Source organism: Eschscholzia californica, unplaced genomic scaffold (genome assembly GCF_041429995.1).
Source record: "Eschscholzia californica isolate CP2 unplaced genomic scaffold, dmEscCali1.0.p SCAF_1, whole genome shotgun sequence".
NCBI lineage: Eukaryota > Viridiplantae > Streptophyta > Magnoliopsida > Ranunculales > Papaveraceae > Eschscholzia > Eschscholzia californica.
Window position 1 is genome coordinate 33,104,427 of NW_028238198.1, and position 21,012 is coordinate 33,125,438.

A 21,012-nucleotide genomic window follows, 5' to 3' on the forward strand; every position below is an offset into this window, starting at 1 on the left:
TTTTGTCCCATTTTGTAAAGTATGGCTGCCCCTTCCTTTTCGACTGGTATGCTTTCTCCATTTGGTATGATTACAGGTGTTTCGTCGCTCGATTCGATTTTCGAGAGCATCAGACCTGTATGTTATATGTCCCTTACATCTGGAATCGACTATCTATCTATCATTGTGTCTAGACTTACCAGCCATATTTGCGGCGTGTGGAGGCTCACTATATGCCGGTTTACCTTCAGCAGCGAAATGCTTCTGGAACTGCTCGTATTGCTCTTTTGTCAAGTTCGTAATCAGGTCTGATTTCGTTTCTGTGCAGGCCGCCTTTGGCTTCACTTTTCTCGTTTATTCTTCACGTTCCACCATTCGGGGTAGCTGACTATCTTGAAACAACCGTCTCGTGTATGTCCGTCTCTGCCACAGTGATCACAGTGGACTTTGTTTTCTTTCTGACCGACCCTGTACGGTGTCCCGCCGCATTTTGCGGAGGCTTGGAAAGCCATCGTTTCATTCACAGGTTTCTGTCGATTATGGATCTTTGCTGCTCATCCTCGGCAACGAGATGGTATGCATTTACCAAAGATGGGATTGGTTTAGTGGCTAGTATTTGGGTTCTAATGATGGAGAACTCACCATCTAGACCCATAAGAAACTCATAAAGCTGCTCCTTTTCCCTGAGTTCTCTAAGAGATTTTCCAATGCCACAGGTACATCTATTGCATTTGCAAACCGGAGAAGGCAAGAAGGACTGCATCTCGTCCCATAATCCACGGAATTTCGTGTAATAGGCTGAAACGGTCATCCCTTCTTGTCTAGTGTTCGAGATAGCCTGCTCTAATTCATATGCGCGCGGCGCGCTTTCTTTACCGAATCGTTCTTTAAGATCCTTCTAGATTTCTGAAGCTGAATTGGCGTATTTCACGCTTCCTCGGATTCCTTTCTCCATGGCTGTTGTAAACCACCCTTTAATCATCGCATCGCATCCATGCCATATAACTAGCATCGTCCGCTTCTGGCCTTTTGATGGTTCCATCGATGAAGCCAATCTTGTTCTTGGCGAACAAGAAATTCTCCATCTCTTGGACCCAATCGAGGTAGTTGTTGTCGGTCAAGGCGTCGTTGACATGCATCTGCCTCGGATAATCGGAGGGGTGGAGATAGTATGGCGAGTTGTGGTCTGAGCTGTTAGCATCAGTCCTGGCAAGGTCTTTGTTTGCACCTTCTGCCATATCGGTGAGATGATGAGAAGGACTTTAGGATTCGGGTTTGGATCGAGCGTAATGTTTACTGCTCTGATACCATAAAGAATGTGGTTCAAGAAAGGTTTTTGTTTGATCACTGTGTATACCTCTTTTCTTTCTTACAATTAACAAGAAGATACAAGCCTAAATGAATGTGGTCCCGTTTGGTTTCGCTTAAAAAAAGCTAAAAGCCAGCTTTTAGCATATTTTAAGCGCTTATTGAAAACTTTGTGCGTTTGGTTCAAAAAAGCTGTAGCTTATTTTAAGCTTGAAAAGCCCATTTTCACCAAAAAGCAGAAGCCACGATTTTATGGCTTTTTCATAGCTGGTTTTTAAAAGCTAGCTATGAAAATAAAATACAGTAAAATATTTATCTTTTGTCACCATCAATAAACATCCACCACACCACCTCTGCCACCACAATCACTCCACCACCTCTGACCATCACCCCACCACCTCTTCCACCATTCCACCAGCAACATCACTAACGCTTCACCACTTCCATACCACCTCCGGCGCAACTCCATCACCACCACTCCACCACTTTCGCCGCAACTCCACCACCACCACAACTATTCAACAACCATCAAATGTTTTTTACAACCACCCCACCACCTTCACCACCACTCTACCATTATCGCCGACGCTTCTCCAACTCTCCCGCAACTCCACGACTCTCGACGTAACTTCACTTTCGGTGCAAATCCATCACTACCACTCCAGTTTCTCCCCAATTCCACCACCACCACAACTATTTCACAACCGCTTCACCACCATCGCCACAAATCAACCACTCCACCACCACCACCTACACCATTTCACTACTGTCATTGGAACTTTACCTCCTAACCACCAACACCCCCTCCATTTTACCACCACCATCACTATCATAATTCCTTCACCATTAAGCATCACCACAACATGTCCACCATCATTGACCACCATCACCACTACATAGAGTTTAAATTTCTCAAATTTTGATCTTTATGTGTATGAAAAAAATTTAAAATTTATATTATTTTAGTTTAGTTTTTAATATTTACAATTTTTTTTTTTATTAATGTAATGATATAAGCGTATTGTTTGATAACTACAATACGAAGATTAGATTTTTTTTACCAAATGTCATATCCTACCTTTTTTAGATATAAAAACACTTCTTATGTAGCGTACCAAACGACTCAAACAGATTTTTAAAAAGCACTTTCATTTATGGACTTATAAAAAAGCTCATAATATAAGCATGGAAATATGCATGAATATTGATTGAGAGAAAATTAGAGAAGAGAGATATGCAATCTCAATATTTTGACAATTCAAATAATTTGGTTGATTGGCACATGTAAATCTCTCTATGGGAGAGACTAGGGTCCAAATCTTTACACTGTTAAAACAAGAATTCATATATTTTAAACCATACAATCATCATACATGGGAAAACAGTGATAGTAATACCTAAATATCCTAAAGCATGCCAAAAACTGTCAATATAGAGAGTGACATTTCACTCTGTTTTTTGAGTTGTCTTTCGACTAGATGAAGATGGTGGAACCATCCATCAGACTGATGTTTATTTGGGTTTAAACACTTGGTCCCTACTTAACTCATGAAAATCCAACAAGACAATGTAAAATAGGGATTTCTGCTAACATTCAAATTGTCTTAAAGCAAAAAGTTAGAATCTCACTGACCTATGAAGATAAATGAAGGACCAGCTTCAAATGATAAGAATCAAAAGAGATGGGAAATGGGGAGTTGGCATTTTTGTCACATTACCTGTATGAACATGAGATTGTCATGCCTAATTTTCGACATCATTAACAACCATTTCAACTTTTATACACGTTAATTAAATTGACTAAGAGAAAAATAAGCGATATGTCGATGGTTTATTAGTATTAAGGCCAATTTTTTGGGATTTTCGCAAAAAATAACCAAGAGCCCTATCCAAAAAATCTCACTCAATAATCAATATGTTTAAAGGGATAAGTGTTACTCCATTATCTTACCAAATAAGATTTCATAAATCTTTTGGATTTTATTTTAAATAGACATAATCTTGGAGATTTATTATCAAAAAGGGTTTATGCACACATTTAACAGCTACAACCTATTTATATTAGCATCCTATAAACAAGTCCATTACATCAAACTTCATAGAGGGGAAAAGAACATAAAGATAAAAAATAAGAAATTAGTATTTGTTGCTTTAAGAAAATATGGAAGGTAAAATTATTAGGAAGATGCTAAATGTAGTTATTTTGTTCATGGTAGTACTTATGATGTCGGGGATGTTTAATCAACAAGTATCAGCACTTGAGCTAAGTTGTATTGCGGATTGTGTTAAGAAATGTCTTAACACCTATCAACGTATAGCCCATCTAGCCTATTCTCCCACTCACTACATTTTTTCGTATTGGTTATATATTATATTTACAGTTATGAAAATATGTTGTATAAAATCTGGTTGTATAAGTAAGTTCTTTTATATATTACGGCAACACTAAATATATTTTCGTTAAACTTTGGTGATTTGCAGCGGCGGTGGTGTGCCTTACTAAATATCTTCGACAATGCGCCTAACCGTATCTAGTCATTTTCGAGAGCCAAAATAAAGATGTTGTTACAGTAGATGGGCGATTTGAACACAATTAGTCAATGTATGGTTTGCAATCTTAAATAAAGTTATTCCCTTAGATTCTTAACAAAAAAAAAAAGCTATTCCCTTAGATGTCTCAAGCTTCTTGCCCATTTTTTGGTTAACTAAATCTTCTACCTTTTTAAATTATTTTATACCCTTCACAAATCTTGTGCCATATTATCCCACATGAATATTATACTCGTTTACCTACTTTGGGTCATGAAAACAAATCTCCAACTCAAAAACTGAGAAAGACATTAAAAAACTATAACCGTGGGTAGAGATGGTATAGTTTTATTGCTAATAAAAAACATCTTTGCTTTCGAATAATGTTGATGTGAAAACTATTTGTGACCTATGTTGGTCAGGGCCGGTCCTGGGCCTAGGCGGTCCAGGCGGCTGCCTAGGGCAACCAAGTTTAGGAGGCCCCCAATTTATACTAACATTATGTATAGATAGTATTATTATATGTATTTTTTTATGTATATATACATCAAGTTTGTTTGGACATTACAGTTAGTAGAGTAGTTGATTCAATAACCTAAGGTCTAAGGTTCGACTCCCATGAACTACATTATTTTTAGATATTTTTTCGTTTAAAAAGGGCCCCCGTCGATATGTTCGTCTAGGACCCCCCAAAGTCAGGGCCGGTACTAAATTTCTCTAAGAGCTTTCTTACTCTACCACATCAAGTAGAGAAGAGAAAATGAGCTAATTTCCAAAAGCTATCAACTAGTCAAATAAAGATGAAGGAGTTCTTCTTATTATCAAACCACCATTGTTGTTCTAGCTAATAAACAAGGTGGGAGATTAAGTAGACCACTCGGCGTCCCAAGTAAAGGAGCTACAATTGGAGCTCTTGGTCTTCTAAAGCGACTTGAAAGGTTCGAGGGAAAACTAGCAATTAAGGTAATCTCTAACTCTTAGTTGATTATTAGCTAATGCATGATGATCTTGGTAGTACTAGTGTTTGACATTAGATGTCAAGTTATCCGCATACAACACTAGTAGGTGACTCCATATCCCAACAGTAGCGTCAGAGCCTCTTGCAAATAGCTAATTTTTGTTAAATTTCGGACTAATCCATGATTGATTAGCTTGATAGTTTTGTCTAAAAGGGTTTTAGACATTCAATTTAATAATTTTGAATGTGATTCAAAGTGATTCAAGTTGATTATTCAAGATTGATGATTGAAAAGAGTTTCAAAAGATTCAATTTTGATTTATTTCGGTATTGAAAAGTGTTTTCAAAGGAGTTGTTCTTCATTGATTTTGGAAATCTCTCAATAACAAAGAATTGAAATTTTAGAAGTTTCAAAAGTTGTGATTTTCATAATTTTAGAAGTTGTTGAAAATCAAAATTGGGTTTTTTAGAAGTTTCCCAAAAGCTTGAAGAGTTGTGATTTTTATGATTTTAGAAGTTTTGAAAATCAAAATTTAAGCTTGTTGGAAGTTTCTAAAAGAAGAAAACAAAAGCTTTGGAAGCTAAAAGAAAAAAAAAATGGGAAGGAAACTTGGAGTTTTTAGAAGTTTCTAAAAACTCCAAGGCCGAAGCTCGGGTTGCGTCCAGGACGCGTCCTAGGTCCCGTCCAGGACACGTTCCAGGTCCCGTCTAGGACGTGACCAAGACGCGTCCTTGGACGCGTCTCGGGACTATCTCGGCTATGGCTGAGATAGGAGCTCCTATACTTGGGCAGGCGCGTCCTAGGATGCGTCTGGGCCGAAGTACCACGTCCTGGCCTAGGGCCAGAACGCGTCCCATTATTTATGGGCCAGAACTAGTCTGGCCCGGGCCAAGTTGCATTTGGCATATTCTTGCCCTAAACCGAGACAAGCCCATAGGCTTGAACCGAGAGTGTCTCGGGCCTTCGCCAAGGCTTGTCCCGGGCCATTCCTAGATAGGTCTCGGGCTATGGGTTAAGTTTTTCGGGTCTTGACCCGAGTTGGATTTTTTTTTCCGAAGAAAGTCCAATTATTCATCCCGGTTCCACCCAAATATTACCGAAATTGCTTTGGGCCACCCTGAGGCCCGAAACAAGTTTTTCTTGAAATTGATTTTGGAAATCATTAAGAGTCAAACCAATTTTTGCGAAATTGACCCGGGCTCTTCAAAAGCCCAAACAGAGTTTTTTCTTGACTTGATTTTAGAAATCAGAAAGGATAAAACCGGAACGCACCATTAGTCGAATTCTTCAAATTTAGACTTAAGGTGGTCCGTAATGTGACATAGAGATGTCGACAAAAGTATCTCCCGGATTATCATGCATATATAATTGTTAGCTTTGGATATTATATGAATGCATGTGATGTGAATGCGGGAACTAGTATGGGCATAGAAAGCTTTTCTTTCATTCTTGTTTTAAGCACGGATGGGTGCAAATTTATAGTAATTTTAATTTCAAGTTTATACGATTTGCGTATCGTTTGAGTCTTGTAATTAGAGTTTAGGGTCTATGATTCCACTAAAGAAACTCAAGGATGGATATCCTAATTCGAGTGGGAGAAATCAATGGAGGTTCAAAGATGGAAATCTTGGCGAACCAAAAGGCGAAACAAGAAGAAATCCTAAAGAGATTAGATCTTTTACGACTAAGAGGCCATACTAGGATCCATATGTGCTTGATTTACTTTATCGCGCGCATTTACTTATTTATTTACGCTTTACGTCGTGGATGTTAGTTATGCTAAATAGTTCACTATAACGCATATCAGACTTAGCGTAAAAGTCCCTAAAAGTTGTTTCGTCGGCTCGAGCACGACTAGTTTAACTAGGACTTCTCCTTGGACCCCTGGTCGTCGCCTTAGCTACCAGGGTTGTTTCGTCAGCTTGAGCACAACTAGTTTAACTAGGACTTCTCCTTGGGTCCCTGGTTGTCGCTCTCGCTATCAGGGTTGTCGGTATACATTACGTTAACTAAGGCCTTTCCTTGGACCCCCGGTGGGGGATCACGTTTTACTCGAGTAAAGTAAGGTTAACTAGGACTCCTCCTTAGGCCCCCTGGTTGTCGCCTTAGCTACCAGGCCTACCCGTTTTTCCTTGGAAAAGTAAGTTTAACTAGGGCTTCTCCTTAGGACCCCTGGTCGTAGTTATTGCTATCGGGGGTTGCCAGTTTTACTCGAGCAAAGTTTCAGTTTAATTAGGACTACCTTGGTCGTCGCCTTAGCTACCAGGACTATCCGTTTTGCCGAAGCAAAGTAAGTTTAACTAGGACTCCTCCTTAGGGCCCCTGGTCATTGCTTTCGCTATCAGGGCTATCATTTTGGGCCCCTGGTCGTTGCTTTAGCTACCAGGGTTGTCCTTGTGAGTTTAACTAGGACTCCTTCTTGTATAACACTTGTTTTGGAAAAGCATTATTTTATTGATGAAAGCTGTAACTTGTAGCGCTACACTCCTGCCTAACGACCTTATTATAAAGGAAATTAATGGAAAAGTAATTGTAGTGGTCGTTCGTCGTACCTAGACGGTTTCTGTCCTACTCCTGCATGTCTGTTGTGGGATCACCATAAAAGACTCTGTCCTTTCCAATAGTGGCCGGGTTGGTTGTCTCCTTCCCACAGTTCTGAGCTGAGATTAAGTAGCACTACCGGGTTACTTCTTGGTTTCCTAAGACCGTCGCCATGGATCCACCCCTGATACTTGCCCACTATTAATGTGGTCGTTGAACAATCTTCCAGCACCCCCATTCCCACGAACATTCATTAAAGCAATCCAGAGTTGAGAGGTGGAGTAGTTAAGAATTTGATCATTAATGTGTGATAGCTGGGATATCTAATTTTCGTCATCATTAACAAACATACTTTTATACACGTTAATTAAATTGAATAAGAGAAAAATAAGCAATATGTCAGTGGCATATAAAACATATATCAATCCTAATAAAATGTTGTATAGTGAGACAATGCGACTTTGAGGGTTCAATGGGTCACGGGCATAAGGTCCAAATAGAACCCAAATACTCTTATTTCTCTCAAAAACTACTTTCACAGAGAGAAACTCGTTTTAGATCTTGAATTTCCTCAGACGAAGGGACAACCTCGCCGGAATTTCTTTTTCCTTCCTACTATTAGTGTATTGCTTTCGGGTCTAGGCTTGGTTCTCACCTATTTTGTTGTAATTGTAATTGCTGGATGAGAAAATCAATTTTTTTCTCTCTCTCTCTTTGTATGAGAAGTTCAGATTCTCAAGGCAAAAGAGGGCTTTTAATCTAGGGTTTGTTTTCTTTCTTTTTCTTCTCTTATCTTCACTCTCTTTGATTTGGTTTAGTTTCTCATAGTTAATAAGAAAACCTATTACTTTTTTCGATTTCTCTGTACTTTCAATTCAGTTTTTCTGTTGTTGGGTATACAGTTTTTCTTGAATTGTGGGTTTAGGGTTCCCTTTTGTTCGATATGATGGATTCGATACGGAATCAAGAAGTTGAAGAAGAAGATAAAACTTTATTAAATCAACACCCAAATCACCAAACAGAAGAAGGAGAAAAGGTTTTGCCGACGGAGATATTGGTGGTAACATATACAGTAACAGCAAAAAGGGCTTCAACTTACTCGAGAATCAATGCACAAATACTGATTACATATATTTATGTACTAGGTTTCCTCCCCGTCCTCCGGACGGGGAAGATCCCTCTTGGCTAACGCCGTTAAACCGAATATTTCTTATTATCTTCAACCATACAGAAACAATCCAAATTAAATTAATGGTGAAAAGTTTTTTTGGAAAAGTAGTTTCTTTGTGAACAATTTTTGAGTATTAGAATATTTGGAATAAATTTTAACATAGATACAGGGAGTTTTAAAATCGATTTTGAAAACCAATTTACCTCTCTTGAAGAGTAACCGTGAGGATTAGTGGAGAGATTTGAGGGCACAACCTCTCCTTTTTTCTCTCTCTTCTGAAGGTGGGGTACTTTTACTTAATCCCCCCAAAAATATTTATGTAATTATAAAATGTGTTTAAACGGTTTAAACGGTTTTTATTCATGAATTATCGTCCGTTGGATCAGACTCCAACCAAATTTCTAAAATAAAATGGACGGCCAGACTTATCCCCTGGATAACCGACCGACCTGTTTTAATATAATAGATAATAAAATTCACGACCTTTAGGGTCTCCTTCGTGATTTTTTGGATCCTTAATTTGTGATCTTTAGGATATTTTTATTTTGTTATCTTGTACTCCTTTTCCTTCATGTTGTCTTTACTTTTGTGAGTTTCATGTTGTTATTTACTTTAGTAAATCTATGTTATACTCAAAGGAGTCAAAACTATCAAAACTATGTAATTTGTTGGATTGTAATCCTTTTATGAATGAAATTCTGGTTTATCGAACCCAAATAGAATTTAAAGTCCAAACATAAAAAAAAGATAGGTTTTTAGTCTTTTGCCATTATCACCCGTGTTATTTTTCTTTTTGAAACTTCTTGTTGTATATTAGACTTTGTACAATGCTTACGAAAAATGCCTTAATATTTCGTTTCCTTCTCTTTCCAAGTTTGTTTTGTGCAGTATCTTCTTTTCTTTTTTTCATTTTTAAATTTCTTGTTGTATATTATACTTTGTACAATACATAGAAAATGTTTTGACATTTTCACTTTTGAGGTTTGTTAATTACAGCCTCCTTTTTCATTTTGCATCTTTTACATTCTTGTTGCATATGAGATTTTGTAGAGTGCTTACGGAAAATGTCTTTACAATTCACCTTCTCTCATATGAGATTTGTTTAATGCAGCCTCCTCTTTTTATTTCGTATTTTTTAAACTTCGTGTTACATATTAGTCTTTCTACAATGCTTACAAAAAAAATGTATGGACTTTAATCTCCTTTTCTTTTGAGGTTTATTTTGTGCAACGCCTTATTTCCAATTTTAAACTCCAGGTATGTTTTGTGCAGACTTTCTTTTCGTTTTGTATCTAAAAGTTTCTTGTAGCATATTAAACTTTTTGTACGATGCTTTATTGAAAAATGTCTTGACATTTTATTCCATCCACTTTTGAGGTTTGCTTAATCTAGAGTCTTATTTTCATTTAGCATTTTTTAAATTTCCTTTCGCATAATAGATATTATACAGTGTTTACCGAAAATGCCTTTTACGTTTCGTTTTTTTTTTCTCTTTTGAGATTTGTTTAATACAACCTCCTCTTTTCATTTTGTATTTTTAAACTCGTTGTTGCACTTTAGACTTTGTATAGTGCTTAAGAAAAATCTCTATTACATAATACATCAATATGACTTGGACAAAATTCTATGAAAATGATGAGTAAGACATGACTCATGAGTAGCATGACATGTGTCTAATTTCTAACCCTTCCCTCTAATCCTCCTTCATTACCTCCCTCAATTATTCTCTCAATTTCTCTTATTTCATCAATGGCTAAATCTAATTACTTCTATTTTAATTTCTGTACTGTTATGGAAATAGTCGCAATGGGAGAACGGGTATCTAACAACAAAGAATATACTGTCTATGTTCTCTCTATTCATTGTCAATTGGTTTTGAGTTGTAAAATGTAATCACATACTTGTTGAAAATGGTGATGAGGAGTAAAGTTATTTTGTTTAGGCACGAGGTGTCTACATTAAGCAAGGCCGCGGCTTTGGGGAATAAAGAAAATTTTCCGGGGAATAAAGACTTTTCTTACAACTAGTCAAATTAGATTGACTTTTTCTGTTTCTTTTTATTGCTAAGGGGCTTCTAATTTTAGAAGATGCTATAAAAAAGGCTTCTCCATCTCATCACCTCTCTCTACCACATCATCTTCACGCCATCTCATCATCTTCTCCGGCGAAAGTCGCCGACCGGTCAATTTTCCGGCCGGCGACCTTCAAACATAAAAAAAAATAATAATTTCTCTTTTCTCTCTCTCTCCAATTTTTTTTCCCTTTCCTCTCTCTCTAGAACAGATCTAGAGAGAGAGGTTTCAACTTCATTACCGTCAGCCATGCACCGGACATCATCTTCTTTACTGGTATTACTGCCCGGGACTTCACAATCTCTCTGTATTCTTCAAAATGGGCAACAGTTTTGGGCAGATTTTGAACCTTGAAAATCATCTCGATCCGGCCGGAAAATGCTTTAGGAGACCAACTTGTATGGAAGATTATCTCGACGACGTTCCGAGATGGATGACCTTCTGGTAATTCGGTAAGGGTAGGAAAGAACTAGTCGGATGGTGAACGAGTTGATGACCGAGCTGAACGAGTTCCTGTACCGGTTCGATGAAGAACTCGATTTGTTGTTGGTGGTGTTGAATGATTTGAAATGGGTGGTTCAGATTTTGTTGATTTTGAGTGAAATCTTGAAATGGGTTTTGATTTATTTGATGATGATTGTGAAGGTGGGTTTGATTTTCTATGTTTTTTTTTGTTGGTTTTAACTACATCTTTAAGATTTTGAGCAGTTTTTCTACAACTTGAAGAATCAAGAAGATTGTTTAAATGTTTAGGACTATGAACATAAACATCTTCAAAAGCTCTTGATTTACACTGTAGTGCTTTAACCCAACCAGACGCCATTAATGGCAAGAAGAAGAGAGTAATGAGATTTTGATTTTGGGATTTTAGTGACGAAGTTTCAGTTTCTTTGCTCTTTTTCCTTTGAAATGTCATATAGAAACAAGTTTGTGGGGGGTGGGTTGGGGGTTGGGGGGGGGGGGGGGGGGGGAATGAGAAGGTTGAAGATGAAAGAGAAAAAACTTAGAAAGAGAAAGTATGTATAATTGAGAAGAGAGAGAGAGATAGAAAGTGGAATGGAGTATGTATTGGAGTATCTCTTCTTTATTCTCTGTTTTTTCGTACTTCTTTTTAATTTTAATATCTTACCCTTAATCAATTTAAGGTGTTTATCTCATAGTTATATACTTATGGAGTATTACTGGCCGGAGAATTGGCCGGCCGGCAATCTTTACCGGAGAAGATGATGAGGTGGCGAGAAGATGAAGTGGCGGAGAGAACAAATGAGATGGAGGAAAACTTTCAAAAAAATGTATTCTGTATTCCCCATAAAAATTTATTCCCCGGAGAACTTTCAAAACAATCTGGATTCCCTCGAGAATTTATTCCCCGGAGAATTTTCTTTATTCCCCAAAGTCGCGGCCTTAAGCAATGGTGTCAACAATCCAAGTAAGGTGTCAACAATACATGTGAGGTGTCAACAATATGGAACACCCATTGTGAGTGAGACATCTCACCTTGGTGATAAGTCTCTTACCATTTGAAGTGGCTATCTCTCAAGAGAACACCATGAGCTTATGAGACACCTCTTTGTTGAGGTGTCCACACCATATTTCTCCTCCAACACTGTAAAAGGAGATGGAGTACTTCAACTCAAGATTATCCCATTCCATCCTATCCATTCCATCTCATAAACAAGCCAAGAGAAGATAAACTAAGTTAGTATTAGAAAGAGAGTTTAGTTTCTTCTAAATATTTGTCTTTCCTTTTGTAAGAGAGAGTTGATAGTATTTCTCCTAGTATAAGAGAAAGGTTGTTCATAATTGGTATCTCCTTATTTAGAGAGAAGTAGTTGTAATTAATTCATCTCTAAGTATAAATCTATCTACAAAGTTGCTCATCTTCGTGTTGTTTGATATTCGACTTTAGGTTCAAATCGAGTGTTTAAGACTCACAACCTTTTTAACAGTGGTATCGGAGCTTAGGTTCTAGGCGTTGTGATTAATTTGAGAAGTAATGGAAAGGGAGGGAAATAGATTTTGGGAATGAGCAGCCCAGGTAATGTTTTGAAAAATGTGGGCTTGAGTTGTGTTTTAAAATGTGACCCATTAGTTGTTTTAAGAATTTTGGGGCCCTCAAATTCTAGCTAACATGTAATAAGATGTGGGAATGCTTTTAAATTTTTTTATTGAAATGTGGCCCCTATTGTGTGGTGGCCCAAAGCGAGGCTTTGCCTGCTTTGGGCCCAGGCCCGGCCCTGGGAGAGACAGATGATAAATATTCTTCTATATCCTTCAAGATAGGTTATTTTTTAAGCTTTATGCAAAAACCCAAGGTATACTCACGTTTCACTATTATTTTATTTTTGACATGAGTTTCTTCTGAGCCATAACCGATTCAAAATTCAGTCGCACTTAGTCTGTGTAACATGACAACTAAATAACGCATACACGTATTAATATGCGGTACCTATACGAGTTATCAAACATGGTGAGTGAAATAAGATCTAACCGAGGGATCGCAAATACGACGAACACACTGATACACCCGTATTTATATATTATTGTCTTAGTAAATTAGGCCATTGTTTTTGTTGAATTTTCTTTTCATTTGGATGAACCGTTTTAAATTATTCACATAACAACATCCACCTAGACTAGTGGAGTATTTTGTGATCCTAATATGATTATGTGCAGCTTGGAAAGCCCATGTTGGATATGCCTATGTTGTAGTAACTGATGCTTCACAAGATGCTACATATGGCTTTCTCCTTCATTAAAGTATATAGTCTATGGCTGAGCTTAACTTATAAAACAATTTTATTATGTCTAGGGTGAATGTAAAGTTAAGGTTTTTATTTCATTCTTATCATTTATTTTTTCAGTTTTGTAGTTTAGACTTACAAAAGAAAAAAATTTAGGAAATTCTGTGTAGCAGCCTTAATATCCCAACTGATTCGATGACGAAATTTTTTTCACTTGAGCATTATGTTATGTTCAAATTCGTTTTTGCTCAAAACTTGTTTGCATATATGTTTTGCATTTTGTTATTTGCTTTTGTAAAAAATATTAACTGAGAATAATTTGGCTTAAGCACTTTCGTTTGCCTTGTGGAGAAAATAATGATGTGCACCCTACCATAATCAAATTGAATGATACATAGACAAGTAAATTCCTTATGAATTCCAAGGTATTCTTTTAAGGGGATTCAACATTCGAAGGAAAGTAGACTACTCAAGAATTTAACATTTCATTTATGTCGTAATTGAAGAAGGAATTCAGAAAATCTAAATAAAAGATCTAAATAAAAGAAAAGGAAGAATGAATCAATGAAATGTTGGTGCATTTGACAAACACATTAACTTACAAATAACATTTTTTTTGTTGAAAGACAAATAACATTTAGATTCGTGCATTTTATTTGTCTTGTGCAAAAATTAATATGTTATGCATATTACTCTTTGTATTTGACAAACCCATTAGACAAGTAATATTTTGACCAGTGCAATTTGTAATTTGTCCTGTGCAGAAAGAAATGTGTTCAGTATCTTTTCTTTTGTTTTTTTCAAGCACATTAACAGACAAATAACATTTATATTAATGTATTTTCTTATTTGTCATGTGCCAAAAATTAATATGTTACCCATATTATTTTTTGTATAAATAATATTTAGCTAATGCATTTTGTAATTTGTCTTGTGAAAAAAGAAATGTGTTCTGCATTTTTTTTTTCTTTTACTTTTGACAAAGATCTTAACTAAAAAAATAACATTTACACTAATGCATTGTCTTGTGCATTAGTGCAAATATGTCATACAACCAACCCTTTGCATTTGACAAACCCAGTAAGACACATATAATATTTTGGTTTAGGCGTTTTTTTAATTTGTTTTGAGAAAAAATAGATATATATTCTATATTTCACCATTTGCATTTGACAGACACATTAATTTGCTCTAGCATTTTGGCTAAAACACTTTATTGATTTGTCTTGTGAAGAAAAAAATTGTTTCTGCATTTTTTTCTTTTACTTTGGACAAATACATTAGCTGTCAAATAACATTTCGATAAAAAATATCTTACAATACTTTCAACAATTTTCTGATTAAGTAATAATTTAAAGTTGTCTTGAACAAAATTGTTTTCATTCTCATTATTTATATTCCCTTGTACATAACTTGTGTTGCTCTCACTAAAATTAATAAAGTTAATAATTAATAGAGTCGTGACAATGAAAATCTTCTTTTGCTCTTCAGTTATTTAGGTGTGTTGATTCTCACTGGTTGGGTATCTTCTTCCTTTTCTCCTTTTCATCTTACCCAAAAAACTCTTGCCATTGTTGAAGACAAAGAAGAAAATTGTACTGAACATAGATTTGTGAGTTTAAGAGCCAAAAATAGGGGGCTAATTAGTCATATATCCACTCCTAAATTAATAAATAATATAAAACCAAAATAAACAGAAAATGAAAAATAAGTCAAAAAGTTTACTATTTAGTGGGTCCCATGCATCAAGCCATTTATTTCCTCCTATTCTTACCCTTTCATAAATATATATTTAACCATCTGTAAACCAAAAGTTTCTAATGGTTGAGTTAATACATTTATATTTTCCATAAATTTGAAGAGAAATATTTATGGTGGATATTTATTGTCAATGTTTATTTCCAAAACTTATATTTGTCTAAAGTAACCTACCATGACAATAGTGATTTACCTAAAAGGAGTGGATAATCACTTTTACTTTGGTAAAGTTGAATAAAACCCACACTCTCAAAGTGCCTACTTTCTTGACTATGTCTGTAAGTCTGAGTAGCATTATCCAAAACGAGTTCCTCTCCCTCTTTAACTTTATGTTCTTCGAACTTGAAGAAATTGTGAATATGTGATTGACTTTTTATCTCTACCTCGATATTTCCATCTCTAAAACATATTTTTCCTTGGAAATCATTAAGAAAATTGTATACATGTCGATTAAACTTAGAATCTTGTAAAAAATTATTTTATTATAACAACAAACTTAAAATGTAACACTTTTTCGTACACAGTGACTTTCGAGATCTCTATCACTATAATCTTGTTCTCATAAAAAATATAAACTGAATTTGTTTTTGCTACATTTTCAGTATTTTACTAGCATTCTATTAGCATATGTTATGAATATGTTAGAAGTAGGTTAATAACCATTTTATTATTTCGCTAGCATCTTATTGATTCTAACAACATTCTTATATATAAAAAATTCTCAAATTTTTTTCTAGCATTTTATTTATTTTAAAAATTCAATAATATACTTACAAAAATAAATTCTTCTGAAATTAGGATTGCATTTCTTTAGCATCTTATTGATTCTAACAACATTCTAAAAAATTTATTTAAGAAGAATGACCATTTTTTTCTCTAGAATTTCTTTAATTCTCCTGCAATAATTATATTTCTCTAGCATCTTATTGATTGTAACAAAATTTGTCTGAAATTATATTACGTTAACCAAATTTTTAATATTTCTCTAACATTTCATTGATTCTCCTGCACATGTCTTAAATTATGTTTCTCTAGCATTTCATTGATTCTGCTGCAATATTTATATTTCTCTAGCATCTTAATTATTCTGACACAATTCTCCTGAAATTATATTATGTTAACCAAATCTGTATAAAAAAGGTATAACTAAAAGCTTGGTCATTACGATAAGTGAAAAAAGAAACTTTTGTTGTGGAAGGAAATTTCTTTTTTGAGGAAATAATTTAGTGAATCTATAATTTGAGTTTTTTTTTAACTTAGGATTGGTTAGGTAGTAATAAAAAATTAAAGGTTAAACATGTAATTTACTCTAAGTGAATTTATTTTCTATTTTAGATTATCTTTGGGTTCTAGACCCATTGATCATTCCATTTTGGACTTAAAACACATCCTCCCTTTTCTATGGCATCAACTAACAATCTATATATTGTGCACAAATATCAAAGTGGCTTCATTAACTTACACCAATCATCAGACAAATAAGAAAAATACTCTACAGAAAACATCAATATATGACAAGTTTTTCTATTATAGTAATTTTTGTAATTCACAAATAAGTGGGAGCTTTAGTAGAAACATTTATGAAAATGAAAAAAACCATTTGGAGTTTGCTCTCTGTAACATTATACTGACAACACATCTAAAAATGGTTACTGTACCAGTCAATTTGTTCATTAAAATCAAGATTTGCTAAAAAACATAATTCTTAGAGAGAGAAACCGAAAAATAGATATTTCTCGTTAAACTATATGAATGAATTATATGTAAATAGCATTTTAAAATCGTGTGTAACGAAATCATAAATATTGCAAAGACAAGAGTTTACAGTAACAGTTTACATATTCGCTCTACGTAACCCACAAATGTGGTATACTCCCTTGTTGTGCTGAGTGCATATGAGACATTGCTCGTAAAATATAATGGTGCGTGTTAAGCAAATCTAAAAACACGAAGCAAACGAATTTGAAGGAGAGAAAAGATAAAATAAGAAACTAAAATATATTGTTCATCGTAAGCATTTACATGTTTGCTCAATTAAACAAAAAATTTGATGTACTCCCATGTTGTGATGAGCGCAGGTGAGACAATTGTTGAAAGTGTCTTGAATATGGATTGGTATCTAACTCAGATTCCGACGCGCCAACCCACTTACAAGGAAATGGTCCTCAATGCGGAATTTTTCACCGTTAGCAGAGCTGATTTTCGAGGCAGAGCTGGTATGCATAGAAGGACTCCAAGGCATAGCTGGTACGCGAGGCAAGTTGTATGTTATCTCGGTTATTATTGTTAGCGGTACTCTTGTGTATTTCGGAAATTAGAAAGAGAGGGGAAGAAGCGGTGTGTCGGTGGAATTAGAGTTTTAGTGGCTATATAAACTAAAATCCTAGGGGTATCTTGTTCGTTCTCACGGATACCTTGTGTAGCTTGTCATTCTTATCAAAGTTAACATCATCTCATCTTTGTCGTTGTGGAGTAGGTTTCACCAACCGAACCACATAAATCTCTTGTGTTCTATGTGATTGTTTACTATTCTTTTTGTTTTTCCTTGTTTACTTGATTTTATAGCAACAATAATGTTAAAAAACAATGGTTTATGTCAAGCATTTTCATAAACACGATACAAACGTATTTGAAGGAGAGAGGAATAGAAAGATAAGATAAAAACTTTATGGAATTTTCGAGTAAATACACTAAGTGTGGCCTTTAGTGGTGACATTTATAAAAATAAATAAAATATTTTCGAGTTTGTTTGGTATATCATCATCGTTCCTACAATAAATTTAAAATGCTTAACACACTAAACAATTTCGGTGAGACACAATTTCTGGGTTTTAGTGGTAATATCTATAAAAATATACATAGGATATTCTATTTTGCTCGCTCTATTAGCATTGTACTAACAAATTTTTTTGGTGGCCAATACGTGGACAACCGTTTTTCTTAGACGGACAACTATTTTTGGACCCGGTGTGGGTCAACTACGGGCGATTTACTAGACTTTGACTTAATATGGGGACAACTCCACGAAGCCTTAAAAGTTAAAACAATAATTATATGAGGACCATAAACAAAAACATTAAAAATAAAAAGAAAACCTAATCTTCCTCTTCGTGTTAGTCTTTATAGAGAGAGAGAATTTTCTACTAATTCCACCATTAACACATTTGAACAAGATATGGTCTTTTGATAATCATCCTGATTGGGAGAAAATAAGATGAACTATTAGTATCATCAATTTCATAATCTTTTGATAATCATCCTGATAGGGAGAAACTAATTAATTCTTGTACTAATAATCTCAACTTCATCATCAATTTCATTACAATAACAAAAAGAGAATAAACAATTCAGTTCAGTATTAATAATAGTTTGTAAACCTAATCAAAAGTTAAAGCAATCTATGAAAACAAAAATATCAGCAATCCAAAAGTTCCTCTTTAATATCCTAGAATCATGAGAATTGTGATTAATTCCGGACATCTTCATCTTAGAGAGAGAGAGAGATGATTACAGTCACATACGCAGAAACATCATCTTCTGAGCTTCAAATATAAATATTTTAATCACGGATTTCATGAAATTGTGGTCAAACAAAGCAGTTTTAATATGTTTATGTTTCTCCCATTGCAAATTTTGCAGTCACTCTCAGCACAAGGAGCTTCATCTGGGAGAAGTAGCGGAAAAGGAAGTGATGGAGGAAGTGGCAGTGGGGTTTCGAGACCATATTTGTCTTGTTGTTTGAAGAGCTTCGTCTTAGACTGACCCCCTTAGTGAACTACGAGAATCTTTGAGACTAGCAGTTGCAGAAGTCCCTTTTACCTACATACATAAATTTTTTTTACTAAAAACACATGAAACTCAAATTCTTTTTCCTACTAAAGAACACATGAAGAGAGAGAGAGAGAGAGAGAACTGGTTCAGTTAGGGTTTTAAACATTCCAAAGATAAAATCTTTAAACAAAATTATTCATAAATGCAAGGACCTTTGTGTTAATTCTATAGAATTGTCCCCATAAAAATTGGTGTCTATATAAAAATTTTAATTTTTCTGGTTATCCACATAAGATAGTTGTCCACATAAAAAAATCGGTTGTCCGCGTATTGGCCACCATTTTTTTTATCCAGTTCAACTAAAAAAAACAACAAACTTTTATCTTTCTTGGATACTAGTTGTTTGTTCTTCTTTTGTGAGTCATTAGTTGTGTTTATCTCCCTCCGTTAAAATTTGAGAACGCAAGTGGTTAGAGATCAGTAACACATAATTAAGGAATACTATGAACAAATTTTTTTTTTTTTTTTTTTTGAGCAAATAAAATACTATTCCATTAAACAAGGTTACAAAGTTAACCCGAATCGTTTTCACGAAGGGGTGATACGCAACACTGAAGTTAACATCAGGACTAACAAAGAAAGCAAGCCAAATTACGGGAGTAGGGATGAAGAAAAAGCCAGCTCATGGGCCAGCCGATTGTTGACACGCGGGCAGTATGCTAGGGAAACATCAAGGAGACGCGTGCGCGCCCTGAGATCGTTGATCTCATGCAGGAGTCTCCATGGGATCGACGGATCAGCAGCTGAGATCAACTCTAATAAAACCCTAGTGTCACCCTCAATAATATAAGACGCCTCTTTCTGTAGTTCCGCCAATTCCACAGCCGACCGGAACCCTATCATCTCGCTATGGAGGGGCGACACCGGCGAGAAGACTTCTGTTCTTACATCTATAATTTCTCCATTCTCATCTCTCGAAACAACTGCACTCGAAGCTCCGGTTTCTTTGAAGGAACCATCAAAATTAATTTTGATTTTACACGAGGGAGGCGGGCACCAATTATCTGCATGTTCGAAACTGTTAGTGGAAAGGGAGGGTTCTTGAGTATGATTATACCTGAGTTCTTCTCGAGTATTCCACCAGCACCTCTGGAGATCCGGTTGAGTGTTATTAAAGATAAGTTCATTTCTCATTTTCCACCAATTCCACATAATCGAAGTAGTTAAATACCATTTGTAGTCTCTGTTTTGATGATGTTCGAGTATTCTCTTTAATCTACCTACTGGATCTATGTTGGGCTGAGACAAGTCGTCTTCTTGGGTGAGTTGCAGGAGCTGGTTAAATTTTGGGCAACTACCAAATAGGTGTTCCACTGTTTCACTCTCATCGGAATCACACATCCGGCAGCCTTGAGGTATTTGTACTTGTCTCTTTCCTATATTACTTAGGTTGGCTAATCCGTCGTGAACCAGTTTCCATATGAATATTTGAACATTTGGTTTCATGTCTTTCCTCTTCCAAAATTGTTTCCATGGAAAATTTTGAGCCTTTTCACTAAGAATTGGTAGCTCCTTAATTTCTGTATAATAGGATTTTGTCGTGAATTTTCCACTTTCTGTCTTGCACCATATGAGTTTGTCTTGTTGATATCTTGGTGGGATTTTGATTCTTGAAATCTCAAGAATAGTTTGACTGTCAAAATAATCTGAGATTAAGGATAGATTCCAACTGTTTGTACGAGGAATGATTAAATCGGCTACCCAAAATACATTTGATGGGAGTTCTTTTACACAAACAGGTCTGTGATTAGGGTTGTTGGGGATCCAAGGATCTTGTTGAATTTTAATTGAAGTGCCATCCCCAATAATCCATAACACATTTCCCTCCATACTGTGAACAAATATTTAAATGGTCAAAACATGGATAGTATGCAATTAAAATAGATGGAAGTGTTCGAAACAAAAACGTGAATGTTCCAAAAAGTGAAGTCTATCTAAAAGGATTTTACTTGTTTGCTCTAAGTACCGTACACCATCGCTGTGCTTAGTGAATGTGAGATAGTACCAATAAATAAAGTAGTGTATGTTAAGAATTTATAAAAATATCATGGAAACATATTAGAAAGAGGAAAAATAAAAAATTTCAAATATAGTGTTTATAACTTATAATGGTTACAGTG

The 21,012-nt window shown here is 35.3% G+C and overlaps 2 pseudogenes; both read right to left on the minus strand.

Moving 5' to 3' along the window:
* Positions 1-320: 320 nt before the first annotated feature.
* Positions 321-1,217, minus strand: LOC147566221 (uncharacterized; annotated as a pseudogene).
* A 6,257-nt stretch (positions 1,218-7,474) lies between these two features.
* Positions 7,475-11,382, minus strand: LOC147566222 (uncharacterized; annotated as a pseudogene).
* Between the last annotated feature and the right edge of the window lie 9,630 nt (positions 11,383-21,012).